General features: G+C 37.4%; 1 protein-coding gene across 1 annotated transcript in view; it reads right to left on the reverse strand.

Annotated features, from left to right (window-relative positions):
* MYO16 (myosin XVI) overlaps positions 1-12,624 on the reverse strand; it is a 327,773-nt gene that overhangs the window by 88,963 nt on the left and 226,186 nt on the right. The gene's annotated exons all lie outside the window — the stretch shown is intronic.

Raw genomic sequence — 12,624 nt, forward strand, 5'->3', positions numbered from 1 at the left:
GTCAACAAAAACTTTCTTTTAAGTTGAAATGAAAAAACTAAGCAAACATACCAGATATAGTACCATAGCCATGCTAGAAGTTTAGGAAATAAGATGGGTAGGGAATGGAATCATGGAATCATAGAATGGTTCGGGTTGGAAGGGACCTCAAAGAACATCGAGTTCCAACCCCCCTGCCATGGGCAAAGACACCTCCTCCTAAGCCAGGCTGTTCAAAGCCCCATCCAGCCTGGTCTTGAGCACCTCCAGGGATGGGGCATCGACAGCTTCTCTGGGCAACCTGTTCCAGTGTCTCAAAGGAAAGAATTTCTTCCTAATATCTAATCTTAATCTCTTCTCTTCCAGCTTAAAACCTTTACCCCTCATCCTATCGCTACACTCCCTGACAAAGAGTCCCTTCCCATCTTTCCTGTAGGCCCCCTTCAGGTACTGGAAGGCCACTATAAGGTCTTCGCGGAGCCTTCTCTTCTCCAGGCTGAACAAGCCCAACTCTCTCAGCCTGTCTTCATAGGAGAGCTTCAGCCGTCTGATCATCTTCGTGGCCCTCCTCTAGACTTTCTCTTCCAGCTTAAAACCTTTACCCCTCATCCTATCGCTACACTCCCTGACAAAGAGTCCCTTCCCATCTTTCCTGTAGGCCCCCTTCAGGTACTGGAAGGCCACTATAAGGTCTTCGCGGAGCCTTCTCTTCTCCAGGCTGAACAAGCCCAACTCTCTCAGCCTGTCTTCATAGGAGAGCTTCAGCCGTCTGATCATCTTCGTGGCCCTCCTCTAGACTTGCTCCAACAAATCCATGTCCTTCTTATGCTGGGGGCTCCAGAGCTGGATGCAGTATTCCAGGTGGGGTCTCATCAGAGCAGAGTAGAGGGACAAAATCACCTCCCTCTACCTGCTGGCCACACTTTTGATGTAGCCCAGGGTACGGTTGTCTTTCTGGGCTGCCAGCGCACATTGCCACCTTCTGCTGAGCTTCTTGTCAACCAACACCAAGCAGACTTATTATATGAACAATATATGACTGCAGAACTAATTTAACACTTTTTTTATCAACCTGCTAATTTTATTCTATATAACACAGGGGTGATATAGTACCGGTGTGTAACAAAGCCAGTTTCCTTTCTCTGCAGATGTAGCCATGTGAAGATAGAGAGTCAAAATTAAAAGTCCTCCTGCAAAACTAAAAGGTCTGAAATCACGAAAATCAAAAGATACTTTTTTTTTTTTTTTTTGTAATTTATTTTTATAACAGAGACTGGAATAAAGGAATTCCAGGGCATAGGAGTCAACAGGTAACTGAACAGATGGGTAAAATTCTGTCCTTTCCTAACACAGAGAAATAATGTGCCCACATTTCACTATGAGGCTATAAGGAATTAAAAGATGTCTTATGCACCCCTTTCTTTAAAATTATACTACAAGTCAAGAGTTTTGGTGATTTGGCACTTGGCCTCCAGGAAACTTGCTGCTGGGCCTCCCCAACAGGCCAACTTTGAGTAGGTCAAGATAGAAAGTCACCCTTCAAGGGGCACAGAACAAGGTCATGACTTCTGATCTATGGATCTGCAGCACAGTGGTGGGCATAATATTAAAGAGGGGTGGAATTATGACTTGACTTTGAAATGGTATTCAGGGAAGGACACGCTTAGGTCCAGCTCCTGTCCCATTGTTTGGAAGACTGGAATCACATGCCTGAAATAACTGCAAACAGGCTGTGTAAAGCAAAGTGACTTCTGACTTTTCCTGAAAAATACACAAGGACTTTTCAAAAACATGATATGATACTGAGTTGAAACACAAAAGTGGGCTTATAGACTTTCCCATTTGGTCTCCTGGAGGGGTTACTATTTAATTAGCTCATTGTTTGCCAAAAAAGCACTTCCCAGATCACTTGGAAATATACTTAGATAGACATATATTGCAGAAGCAGAAAGCAAAACCAAAGTAAAATGGAAAATTTGATATTAAAGGTTAATAGGATTGAATCTGAATATTCCACCTAGATGATGCTTTATTTCTTTCTTGCTTTTGTTTTTTCTTTTCTGTGCAACCTTGACTCAGCCAAAGAGGAATGGAAATACATAAAGTCCTACCCACAATGCTCCCCAGTAGCACAGACAATGTGTATTAGGATTATCGGGGCAAGTTTTTAGGTCCTTCTTAAACCATACAGGCAAAATTAATTCTCTGGAAGATCATCTCTATCTCTGCTTTCTTCTGTGGGAACTTCCCTTGTTCCCTTTGAACCCTGTGAGTAGTATCAGTCTGGGTAACAGACTTGGCTCTGGACTGTATAATGGTCAGATAAACCGTACACAAGCAACACTTCTCAAGATAGGTAAGTAGGTAAGGTTGTCCCCTTGGCATAATATATCAATACTTGACTAGATTCTGCTTTCATTTACCATGGAATACAGCAGGAGTAATTCTGCTAGAACTGATGATGTTAAATTAATGCTACATTGGTCTAAGAAAAAAAAAAAGTAAGATTCAGTGATTAAGATACATAAAAGGATTTTACATGCATGCTGGCATAGGATTTTGTGTTTGCTCTCAGATGTCACCAGAATTAACTGCCTAGTATTATTCAGTCTGACTAGGAAATCTAGCTTTAGGAAGTCTCATTCCAGGTTCTTCTGATGAAGATTAAATGGTTGTAAAGAATATCAAGATGTGGATAAGGAGAAAAAGGGTGCCGTGAATGTCTGAGCTGAGTGGAAAGAATTCAACAGCTGCAGAATCACAGAAAGAAAAAACAGCAGGAGGGTCACAGTCGCTTTTCAGTGTGGAGCAGCTGGACTGCATTTATACAAGTCTTATGATCAGAAAAAAAAGCAGTAAAGAGCAACTAATTATATTTTTCGAGGAACTGAAAGCACACAGTTATACTTAATTAATCAATGAATACAAAGGAATTATTTTAAAACTATACAGTAAAATTAATCTATCCATGTGACAATTTGCACCTTAATTAGATAATTCAAAGTTCCTGTATAGTGCTATTAGCATAAACTAATATGTTGCATACTTACTTTTTAAAATGTTTATTTTAAAGATAGGCTGTTTGCATTAATTTAAAAGGTCTATTATTTTAACAGGCATTTCCTTAAAAGGGTTTCAGTGTGTAAGGATTCGTGAAGACATTAGTGGTTGATAATATTTTCTTTTAACAGGTTTACTTCTATGTCAGGCATTTAACTGAACTTCTTACAGTGATGTATAAATCTATGTCCATTATCTTTGTCATTATGCGATGTCAGCAAATTATGAGGTACTCAATAATTATTTTTATTGAAACATCAAAGTTTTGAAATTATTTAATGTTATAAACTGCTTGCTATAGGCACACTGAACTCGTTCAGTTTGTGAGACGGGGGTCAAGAACTTTCAATATTCTTATTTGTAAACAAATATAGTGTTATCTATTTTTACAATCCTATTTAGAAGGAATCCAGTACTGTGGTAGGTATTTTGGTGCTCTGTGGGAACATTTCACTGTGTTTAGAAACAGCACAAGCTTTTAAATTCACAGATGCAAAATATGCATAGATATTATAAGGATATCACAGAGTAACAGGATTATTTAGTGCTTTAATAAATGTTTAGTTAACCCTGAGGGATAAGAAAAGTGAAATGCTAGTGGAAACTGAATGTCAGTCCAGAGGTATCAAGGGTGGCACTTAACTCTGGAAATAAAATAAACACTTTAAAATTTCACAGATCCTTACTTAAGTTAAAATAAAGAAAACCACTGGATCTGCTAAACCATTCAACCACAATTATGTTTGCATATGCCCAAGAGATTTATCATTGCCTAAGAAAATGAGTGTAGCCAGGAAAAAAGAGGCAGCAGAAAAAAAGGACAGAAAAATACCTCACACACTCATAGTAGTGGAGAGAGAACAATATCTTAAGATTCTCTTTGAAACAGCCTAAAAACCAGGACATTCTCTATTGCACAAAGCAATAAACTCCCTGTAAGAAGCTCCACTAACTAAGTTTTATACATTCTATACTAAACGTAATATAAATAATGCTGGAAGATTATTCAGATTGCACACCAAACATTTAGAAGTTAGGAACTGTCAGACATAAAACTGACCATGCCACCTTTATTTCCTTGTATCTGTCTTTTTTATTACCTAATTACATCCCCCTGCTCAAGGGACCGCTCTTCATATCCGTCCCACAGAACTCTAAGTACATGATAGACATGAATAATTCAACTGACTTCAGCGGAATGACGGAAGAGTTTACACCCATTTATAATAATCCTAGCGAATGAAGGTTACATTGTAAAACTAGGAAGATGCCCAGCAAACAACACTGAATTTTATTTTTGCCTTCTAAATATAGAATAAAGCTAGATGTCTGATCTATCACTGAAAACTCCAGTCAAAAAAGAAACTTTAATTTCTCTTATACTTATTTATGGACTGTCAGTAAGTCCCTAAAAAACCAGTAGCTCTATTATTCTCACAGTCCAACTCTGTGACATGTAACATAAGGACTGGTATTTTGCACGTACAATACTACTTAGTCTGTAGGGTTGAGAACTGATGATACCATGGCAGAATTTCAAAGGCTGCTTCTGTTTCAACTCTAAAATGTTGTTCTCTGTTTTTTGTTGGAGACAAACCATTAATTCTGTTCCTTGCCATAGATGGCAGTGAGACTCAGACTAAAATACTCAGAAAAAATGGGTAAATGTAAAATAAGTCAGTTGAACCATATCCTGAAAACGACCGTTTTTCTCTATACACTATAGATTAAGTCCAGGTTTGTCAGTTGAGCTACCATAGGCATCTAAAATTATCTAGTATATTTCTTGTATTTTGAGTATTAAAAAGGACCTAAGGGGGAAAATGAAGAAAACAAGCCAAACAGTTACAAAGACGCACCTAATGGGGGTATTAGTCTGTTTGTAACATATAGAGCTCTTTCATTTGTTCATGATATGAATAGGCCAGATACTACCACTTTACTACCATGTTGTACAAATACATGCCAAATGGCCTCTAGCCTCTAAGTCAGTGCCAAATCTGTGCACTTCACAGGTGATGTACACCGATTCTAGTATATGTGGCTTGCCAGGGAGAATGTCAGTGCATTCTGGGTTCTGGTCATCCCTTAAAGCATAATTATCTCCAACATCAGCAAGTTTTCACACAGGATTAGTAACTCAGAATAATTCTGAGACTGCAGTAAATTATTCCAAAGTGGGCTCTGCTATCAGAAAGGTTGGCAAAGGAAAAAAAAAAAAAAAGAAAAGCTGGGGGAAGAAGAAGGAAGAGGGGACATTTAGAGTGATGGTGTTTGTCTTCCCAAGTAATGTTTACATGTGACAGAACCCTGCTTTCCTGGAAATGGCTTAATAGCTGCCTGATGATGGGAAGTAGAAAAGTAATTCCTAATTTTTCTTCACTTGCGCATGCAGCTTTTGCTTTCCCTATTAAACTGTCTTTATCTCTACACACACAAGTTTTTTGCCTGTATGATTTTCTCCTGCACCCCACTGGGGAGAAGTGAGCAGTGGTTCTTTGGGACTGAGCTGCCCACTGGAGTTAACCCAGAACATTTCCTTACAGAATGTGAAGATTACCGAAACTGCCAAAGACGCAGTCATTTTTAAGATGACGGTTTTAAACTTTGTGGATGACCTTCATTCTTCACAGGAAATTAGTCATTATCATGTTTATGAATTTGGGTTTAAGGCACCTTCAAAACTGATGGCTTCAAAATACTTCATTTACTCACCTTTTCTTGCAATCTAAAAGAAAGACAAACAAAAATGATTCCCCTCAATCAGAAATATCACTTCGAGCTCTAGGTCTGAAGCAACAAACTACACAATAGTGACTGCCATTGGGTATAAATTGCTATCATTACATCTACTTTAATAGAATATTGCTTTTTAACACCAGTCAGATTATGCCTTGCTCTCCTTGCAACGATTTAAGGTATCATGGCACGTATCAATGCACTGCTCCATGAGAAGACTGATGATATTATTGCATAGCAGACAATAAAGCTAAAAGGGCCAGTGTGATGACCTATCTCTTTGCAACCTACTCAGTACATCATTCTCAATAATGTCCTACTTGCTCATGAGACTCTGAAATGTTTTGATGCACTTTTTTAATTCACAAATGATATATTATGAAATATTATCACTTCCCTTGCTTTCAAGAGGTTAAAAAGAGAGAGGAAAGACAGAGAGAGAAAATAAAAAAACCCACCATCAAAAAGCTTCTGGGCAAAGGGAGTTTGGATATGCAATGATGAGTCCCACACAAGATCCACAAACATAAACAACACATCTGTGCAATACAGATATGCAATACAGCTGTAAGCTGCAATACAGCTTACAATAGTTATTAAAAAGGGCTTTATGCCAGTTGCAGAAGAAGAGACTTTACTTGACAAAGCAATGATACTAGCATGAATGTAAACTTTCCTGCTTGAGAAAAAAATGTATCTCTTTAGAATGACCTCCAAGCAAAGTCAATTGTCTGGATAAGTTAGTAACTATTTAGTGCTCTGAAGCCATTTTGGACCTCAAGTCCACTATTAAAGCATTTCAGTATCAATGAACGCTGCCCTGAGTAGAACAGCAGATTTCAGGATTTGCAGTTAAGTGTAACTTCTAAGAAGAACTTCATCTAAGAATAACTTCATACTAAAATCAGAGGAAAACCTGTAATTAAAATAGTCTTCGAACAGACTTTTTTCACTCTCACTGCTATGATTATCATAAGAACCCATTATCATTGTGTTCCATATCTTCCTTCCTAATATTTCCTATTAAAATGGATGTTTTGCCATCTCTTTAAATTACTTTAAAACAAAAAAAAATCATCAGACTGTTAACTCTTTTTAACATCCTATTTTCAATACATTAAAATACTAGAGATTGACTCCACACAGCTTACATGCTGTAATTTAGATATTTTAACATATTCTGTCCATAGAGGAGAACAAAATTAGCCAATGAAAAGAAGGAGGAGGGAGAAGAAGGAGAAAAAGAGGGGAAGAAGGGGAAGAAAAAAGGAAACAGAAGAAGAAGAAGGTGGTCTAATACTGTACCTGCAAATCTGCACGACACTGTCTTACCAGTTAGCACAAGCAGCTACTTATAATCTAAACTGCATGCCTGCATATGCATAGGTAAAACTAAGACTAGATTGATAAAACTGAAGCCATTTCTGAAGAGAATTAGATAAGTCTACTGACTTATCTCTTCTTGCAGCAACATCATAAGGGATGTCTCTACATACGGCCTTCACAGTATGAAATCTTTTCCTCTCTTCCTTGAGCAGCAAGAGAAGGCAGGATGGGAGCTCCATGGTGGAAAATACACGACTGAGTTGAAACACTTAGATGCAGAAAAGACAGTCTAGAAACTTGAAAGACGGTGATGAAATTCCAAGAAACACTCAAAAAGTGCAGAAATAAAGACAAGGAATAGTGCACCACCAGAAAATTATTTGGGCTTTCTGAACATGATTTTTCTCATAGAAATCCTGCAATTCTCATCAGCTAAGTGAAAGGCTCAAATTGCTTATAGTTCATGTAATCCACAGAGGTTATACGGAGGTCCAGCACCCCTGAAGGTTTGCTGCAAATGGCAGGGAAGGCTAACACAGATGTCTTTTTTCAGGACCTGCGCAACTGGACCTTGGAGTCTCCATTGCTAAGCAGTGTCCCAGACACAAGAAATATGTGTGACATGTGAACCTCTATCTTTAAGGGAGTAGCACATAAATTGTTCCTTGATCAAGGAAACTAAAATGCAGGCAGAGCAAAGCACTGGGTACTGTTCAGCAACTTGGTGAACTACAATAAAGAAGAAAGAGAGAGGAAAAAATTATTTGCATTTCTAATCCAATTTACAATACACTAACGCTAGAGAAGCATTTGTCGACGAGGATGGTATCAAAATAAAATTGTTCAGAATGAGCGAAACAGAGCATCTTACTGCCTCATTTTTACCTGAACATGCCTGAACAGCTGTATTCTTGTACTTCACTGAGCAAGAAATATAAGCTCACCTCATTACTCTAGATGGGTCCTTGATCACTATCATTATTTTTAAAAATTTATATTCCAAATGGCTTTTACATGTCTTCCTGGCATGACAAAAACCAGCCAGGATCCATTTTATTAATTGATGCAAAGAGATTAGGTTCTAGATATTAAGCTTGTACAACCAGACTCTGTTTGTGCCCCAGAGAGTTTCTGAGCCGTGTTGTTCTACACTGGTAATAGAGCAGAAACTGATACTTACTTTCTTGCCATTGCACCGAATACCAAAAACATAACAAATTACTATGTTCTCACTAAAGAATTTTTTTTATATCTTGGGTGGAATTATCCTCATTTTAAATAAGATATCAAAATGCTAAATACTGGAAAGAAACAGCCATCTACAGACAGTTCCTAATTCTATAGTTATTTTACTGTTTTCTTTCTTCCAGCAAAGAGGTATTTGTGGAAACTTTACCTGTGTGTACAATTTGGGCTGCAAATTGGAAACTGAACTCTTCACAACATTGTTTCTGCCACTGCTTTGACTAAAAAGTAAAGCTGGAATTTCAAAGTCTATCCCACTGAGAACGATTCTGAAGATAGATATTAATGCAAAATACATGAGTAAATTTTTCCAGGAGTCTAAAATGCATGTTACTCAAGGCTTTCTATTTTAAAGATAAGGTAAAAACTGGTTTCTCTCTCTCTACTCAAAGAGCTTTAGAAATTGAGCCAACACTGCAGGCAAACTCAGCAGAAACACTGCAGCTGGAGTTGGCAAATCCACTTAAATCACATATTTCATAATTATATTGGTGCTGCCTGTTTTTACAGCATTTAATAGCATCTGACCTTATTAATTCCCATTTTTATTATATATTCATTGACAGTAACTGTCACAGCTTCCACTTAAGAACTAGAATTTGTACAAGATTTCTTTTCTGATCAACGAACTTTGGTGATGGAGGGGTTCACCTAGCAGCTGTTAACTTTTACTTTAATAATACAGAAGCAGAACCAGTAAATCCAAAAAGGACAGCAATAGAAATAATGATTAAGCTTTGTAGCCTGGGAAGAAGTGCTCTTGCAAAATATGACCTTTCCTTAGCTACTGTCTTTCTTTAGCCATTGTAAGAGTTCAAATGCGACTCATAAATTTATGCTAGAGACCAGTCATATTAATCCCTAATTAGATATTAATATAAATTTATTCAAATTTATCCAATTAAGAAAGCAATGGTACTGTCAGTATTACTGATAGAATATCCAGGTTTTCTGATATTCTATCCCTTCACCACAAAGGCCCCTAATTTAACATTCTGTCTTCTTATTAGCCAGCAAAAAACAAGGTTTTTAATTTTTTCATCAATTATTTTTTTTTAACTCTGACAGAATTACCTATATAATAAGGAAGACCCTAAAAGTAAACACATGAGGAGAAGGAGGATTGAGCAAGGTAGCTATTCATTATCTTTAGGGAATTCAAGTTGGGGTCTGGGCCACAATTTGTCTTGGATTTTGAACAGTGCTTTCAGACCTACCACTAATATCCTTTACTTCTCAAGCCTGGTAAACCAGGGAGAACTGCATAGAACATTCAGCTGGAGAAAAACAAGATTTCCTTGCATCACTGCTATAAAACACTTTTGCAGGTGAGCTAAGTCAAGCTGTGAGCCACACAGCTGCATTCACTGAAACTCAGCCCATCAGAAGGACTCCAAGACACAAACTGAAGGTGAAAATCTTACAGTTAGGGCACTCATTTGGGGATACATTTTGCTACCTCAGTCCTGTCATTCTTGGACCGATAGTTCATAGGTTCACAATTATCAACTACACCAGGATATCTTGTGTTTTACATCTGCAGGTGTATTTTTCCCCCTTTGGGGTCACACGGTCAAATTGCTAGGTAGCATGACTCAAATGGGGAGGAAACTCTTTTTCAAAAGAGAGAACCTGCATGAAAATCAAGAGTCCTTACTAGTACTTAGTATTTGTAAACAAGGACAGAGCAGAGTATGATAGAATAAAGCAAAAATGACTCATATTTCTATTTCTTACAAAACATTCAGAAAAAATTAAGGTGTAGGCAAACAATTATTGTCAGGTGCATCCATCATTGAGTTAAAAGACAGAAATGATCTATTTTTCCTTTCCCCTCTCTGTGTTTTTCTGTTGTCAGCTGTTGAGGTCTTCACCCTCATAGTAATGGAGAGTAATTCCTTTGCCCCTTGGGACAAGCCATAGAGGGGCTAAACTTTTTCAGCCCAGTAAGAGCACTTGGTAAGAACATTCACTTGTTTATAGCTTCCTACAATTAATAAAGAACGATGCCTTCATCTTTCTTTGTGTTTTGTTTCCTGTTTTTTCTGCTTCCCCACCTCAATATAATCAGTATGATATTAAGCAAATACACTTAGTCCCACACTAGAAATAGCAGTTTGACACCAAAGGTGATAAAAATTAGAGAGATGAGACAGATCATCAACTTCATGTCCATAAGCCCATATGGAAATCTGAAAAAATCATTCCTCATTCCAACCAATGAATAGCAGGACAAGACCAGAGTTAGGCTGAAAAGCAAATAAAGCAAATCCAGTTTACAACCACATTGCCAAAACTAATGATCTGGTTTCCAAAAGCATCTGATCCTGTCACTGAGGCAATATAGAGATGTAGTACAAGTGACAGTTATTTAGAAGAATTTTGAAAAGGTAGCTCATAATCTCTGAATTTAATAATTCTTTAGTCTTTCTTACCTGTACTATATTGTCTAAAAAAATACAACATAAAGAATTGATGGTACTTCTGAATTGCAATCTAATACTACAATTTCTGCTTAAAAATTTTGTACTTTACAGCCAGTAACAAAACAAATAGCCCCATGCTCGTACTATTTGAAATGAAAAGAATTATCCAATACCCAGAATGTGAATATGAAGGTTAACTGGTCATGGGGAGTAAAATGAAGAATTAGCATGTTCTGCCATTCAAAGTAAGATAAGCTTTGGCCTGTGTGATGGGAATGGCTCCTGTAAAAAGCTTTAAAAAGTTCACGGTTTGTTTCAGTACCACTGGACCAAGAGCTCTGTTTTCCTGTTTGTACACAAAACTAAAAATCAGTAATGTTAAGACATGTATGCAGAGTGATTCTTGCTAACTTCTGAGTAGGTTCAACACATATTCATAGGGAATATTATAAACAGACTTCATTTTCAGTGACACGATGCTAGCACCACCACTGTTTAATTCATTTTATATATAATAATAAAATTATTGGGACCTGGTGCAAATACGTAAAAAGATGGGCTCAGCTGCAAAGACCCTATAAAGATAATTTATAGTGGAGGAAAAAGGGATAAAGATGGACAGTAACAAAACTAGAACACTTTAAAATAATAGCATAAATAGCTGGCATCATGTTGTTGGGTTTTGTTGTTACTCTTGTTTTACTGTCATTACTCCAATTAAATATTTATTGTGAGACACCAGATGTCCTCTAAACTTTTAGGTAAAAATTTGTCTCTGGGACATACTTGAGGAAGTGGAGGAAAAAGACTGAATTTATATTTGAAACTTCAAACATTCTTTTAGTGATACTTTAAAATAAAGTTTCTCCAAAAAAGACAATGTGCCAGACTTGTGCCTGTACTGTTGGAGTGAACACATATGGTTCTGAATTCTCTGGCACTCAAGCCAACTGAATAAAATAACCTTTTTACATATGGTTACTCTCTTTTATCCTCAAAAGACAGCAGATACCACCATACTGCCCACCAGGAATGGTCCGAGGTCTGTGCTAAACTCCAACCTCTACCTGGGAACTGCAGTGAGAAAAGCTAGGTGGCAAGGACCAAATTCTTGCCATGAACCATTTTAAGGATTTCACAGTAGAAAGGATTGTGGGTTTGTGCTCATGTAATAGTCCCTTGAAATTTTCAATTCAATAATATAGAAATGTACATACAGAGATTGCCCCTAAGACTTCTGAATATGAAAGCAGCCTGCTTTTCCAAATCTCCCATTATTTGCATCTTCTTCTCAACCAGCCTGCACTTTGGGATTCATGATGCAGGATGAATATTGTGGTAGGACAGAGACGGCTTACTTTTGAAACACGTGGGATTATAAACTCCTATTCTGCTGCACTTTGTGAGTATTTTCAGAATTGCCAGAGACAATATAATCCTGTCTAAGCAATAATTTAACATCCATAACTTTTTTCCAAGAAGGCAACTCAAAGTTTAGATGTGTGCAAGGAGCCGATACTCCCATGCTGTTTTACAGAAGTAAAATAATACATAGGCCAGATTATGACTGCTTGATATATCAGTCAAGAAGTAGAACAAGCAGAAAGGAGGAATGAGTGTTGAGCACATGAGGCTGCTAACTGAACATCTCTTGGACAAGATGGTGCTCTTTCTCTGCTGAAGCATTTGAGAATGTGAGCCAAAACCCCAAAATTGAATTGGTGAAGGGGGAAGAGAGTTTGCCTTCAGCCAGGTGGAGTGACACATATCTTTTTGTCTTTTCACATTAATTCAAAATTTCTAACAACAATAATAAAAATGGTGTTGTGGTATGAGCAATAATATCTCA

Source organism: Calidris pugnax, unplaced genomic scaffold, assembly GCF_001431845.1.
Source record: "Calidris pugnax isolate Ruff unplaced genomic scaffold, ASM143184v1 scaffold69, whole genome shotgun sequence".
Classification (NCBI taxonomy): domain Eukaryota; kingdom Metazoa; phylum Chordata; class Aves; order Charadriiformes; family Scolopacidae; genus Calidris; species Calidris pugnax.